This window comes from Nicotiana tomentosiformis, chromosome 1, assembly GCF_000390325.3.
Source record: "Nicotiana tomentosiformis chromosome 1, ASM39032v3, whole genome shotgun sequence".
Lineage (NCBI taxonomy): Eukaryota > Viridiplantae > Streptophyta > Magnoliopsida > Solanales > Solanaceae > Nicotiana > Nicotiana tomentosiformis.
Genome location: NC_090812.1, coordinates 52472463 through 52476155, shown reverse-complemented (window position 1 = coordinate 52476155; position 3693 = coordinate 52472463).

Genomic DNA, 3693 nt, shown 5'->3' with positions numbered 1-3693 from the left:
AGAAACGTGTGGTTTCTGAACCCATTGAGATGACCCAAAAATTTTGCTATTTCAATTTTTCTAGTCCTTGGGAATAGCGTAGCGGCGGATAATTCAGAATCAGAATAGGTCTAGTCTAGGGGACAAATCAATAGGAAATGCTATTTGCTTCGTAAGAATAAGAATTCACTTCTATGAAATGAAAGGGTTTCACAGGAATTGTCTTGATCGTCGGATATCATTGAGAAAGAAATAGGAAGAAGTGTTATCGAACAATTTCCTGCAATTCTTCCCAGTATGGAATGAGTAAAGAATCAAGCTACAAATCTCGATCTATACGAAACACACTGGTTTTTTGTAACGACCCGACTTGTCATTTTAAGAATTCATGCCCCGTTCAGTGACTTAAGGTCTCGAGAAGATTCACAATATGTATTATGACTCGCGAGTGTGGTCGGGTTTGATTTACTAAAGATTCAGAATTAAATTAAAAGAACAATTCTTATTTAGAAACTTAAATGGAAAGAGTTAACCGGAGAGTCGGCTTTTTAGTAAACGACTCCGGAATGGAATTTTAATGATGTCAATAGCTCCGTATGGTGAGTTTGGACTTAGGAGCGTGTCCAGAAAATTATTCGAAGGTCTGTAAAGGAATTTTGCTTGAAATGGCGAAAGATGAATTTTTGGGTAGTTTGACCGGGGGGTAGACTTTTTGATATCGGGGTCGGAATCCGATTCTGGAAATTTGAATAACTTCGTTATGTTATTTATGACTTGTGTGCAAAATTTGAAGTCATTCCGGATTGATTTGATAGGTTCCGGTGTCGTTTGTGGAAACTTGAAATTTCAAAGTTCATTAGGCTTGAATTGGGCTATGATTCATGGTTTTAGCGTTGTTTGAGGTGATTTGAGGGTTCGACTTAGCTCGTATGATATTTTAGGACTTGTTGGTATATTTGGTTGAGGTCCCAAGGGGCTCAGGTGAGTTTCGGATGGTTAACAGATCAAAAATTTTGACTTGAACAACTGCTGGAATTTTCTGATATCTAATCCTGTTTCCCTTCTACGCGATCACGTGAATGTGTCTACGATCGCGTAGGCTTAGTTGGGCAGAGGAATTTTGTTCTTTGTGATCATGTGGGGATATCTGCAATCGTGTATAGATGATTGAGGGGGTGTTGAATTTTGTTCTACGCGATTGCGTGAAAAGGGATGCGATCACGTAGCTCTGGGAATTGGTGACTCGCGAACGCGTGAAGAGGGCTATGATCGCGTAGAGCTGGGAACGCGATCACGTGGGCTATGATCGCGATCGCATAGGGTTGCGGAGTCAGGGCTTCATAATTGTGTAGAGTTAATTTTGGCAGTGTTGAAATTGTACTTCGCGATCGCGTGAGGAAGTTCGCGATCGCGTAGAAGAAATCACTGGGCAAAGAGTTTAAGTTCTGAAAATGGGACTTTTTTCGTCCCATTTTCCATTTTTACCGATTTGGAGCTCGGATTGAGGTGTTGTTTGGGAGATTTTCAGAGAAAACAATGGGGTAAGTGTTCTTAACTCAATATTGGTTAAATTACCCGAATCCATGGTTGTTTTTAACATTTAATCGGTGAATTTAGTTGGAAAAATTGTGAAAGCCCTCTTGGTTTAAATTTAAGATTTGGAGGTTGATTTGTTATTGGAATTCAATAAAATTGGTATGGTTGAACTCGTATTGGAATGGATGTTCGGATTTCATGAAAATAATGTCAGGTTTTGAGGGGCGGGCCCTGCATTGACTTTTGTTAACTTTTTGGAATAAATTTTTAAGTCGATATTTTATTATCCGAAATTATTTTTGATGAATTTTAATGAAGTTATACAATTAATCTGGATAGATTTGAGCGGTCCGGAGGTCAATTCAAGCAAGAAGGCGATTTTGGAATATCGGCATAACTTCAAAAAGGTAAGTGTCTTGTTTAACCTCGAGCGGGGGAATTACCCCTTAGGCATTGAGTCTTATGTGCCATTTGTGAAATGTGAAAAGCCGTGTACGCGAGGTGATGAGTACATACTCGGGCTTATATGTGAAAAATTCATTGAGTTAAAGTCTTGGGCATATTGTGTAGTAATTTGGATAATTGTTAGTATTTATTAAATCGTCTATTTGCCATGCCTAAATCCTTGTTGTTGAATTTGTTTTATATGACACTTTGATGTGATTGTTACTTGAAAACTTATGTAATTTTGTGAGTATTATTGGTTTGATATTTCTTGGAATTAAATTTCAATATGAACTTTCCCTGTGCAAATACTTAATTAAGCATGTTTAAAAAAAAAGTGTTAATATAATTAACTAAATTTGGATTAATGAAGGCTTTGCTTTATGCTGAGTAATTTTTATCTCTGTTGATTGTTTTTGGGTGTTATACACATTGTGTGGAGCATTCGGCTAATTGTTGTGAAATTAATCGACTTGGTTGTATCTTTGGAATTTTGGTTGTGGCCATTGGGAAAAATGAATTGATTTTGTTATTTTGCCGTGTTAATGTTCTGTGTAAATTGTTGTGTTGTATGAGTTATTATTTTGAGGAGATAAGGGTGGAATTTCACCATTGATATTATGTGGGTATAAGGGTGGCATTTCACTGTTGTTGTGTTTGTTGGAATATTTTCTGGGCGGAGCGATAAGGGCGGCTAAAGGGAGCGATAAGGGTGGCAATAGGAGCGATAAGAATGGCTATTGATATTGTCAGGGCGGAGGGATAAGGGTGACTATAGTAGAGATAAGGGTGGCTATAGGAGAGATAAGGGTGGCTATTTTCGGGGATGGTATGTGATGACGAGGAGTGGTTGCATTGGTGATTTATATGTGATGTTGTGATTTTCCTTGTGTTTATTTTTATAACTTGTGCAATTTATCTTGTTGTTGGTAAATTGATAATAATCTGATTTATGCTGAAATTGAGAGCATGTGGCTATTGCCAGGCGGAATATAAAAATGAAATGTGGGCACGAGGTGTCGTGAGTAAATAATGAGGATATTGGCACATGAATTGTCCGTGCAATTGTGATATGAAATGTGGGCACAAGGTGCTGTGATTAAATGATGATGATATTTGGCACGTGAATTGTCCGTGCAGTTGTGATATAAAATGTGGGCAGGAGGTGCTGTGATTAAATGATAATGATATTTGGCACGTGAATTGTCCGTGCAGTTATGACATGAAATGAGGGCACAAGGTGCCAGGGAAATATGATGATTTAATTATGGGCACGAAGTGCCGTGGAAATATGAAAATGGCCTAAGACCTCTATTTACGAAAAATATGAAAATGGGCGGAGACTCGTATTTTTTATGATTATGAAATGAGGTGTCACGTGGTGACTTTTTAATTGAAATAATTATATTCAAAATATTTATTTGGAAGGATTTTATTCAAAAAGAATTATATGAAATAATTTTATATTCGAAAGATGTTTATTTGAGGAAATTATATTTGAAAAAGAGTTTTATTCGTAAGAATTATATATGCGAAAGATATGTAATTGAAGAACTTGATTTAACTGAGTGTTATTGTATTTATCAATTGATGAGTGATATTAATGATGATTTTATTGTCTTACTATGCATATCACTGGTTGTTTTATGTTGCCCTTATTGTTATTTGTTTCTTATTATTTTGTATATTATATTGCACAGGTTATTAGACTAGTGAGTGTCTTGACTATACCTT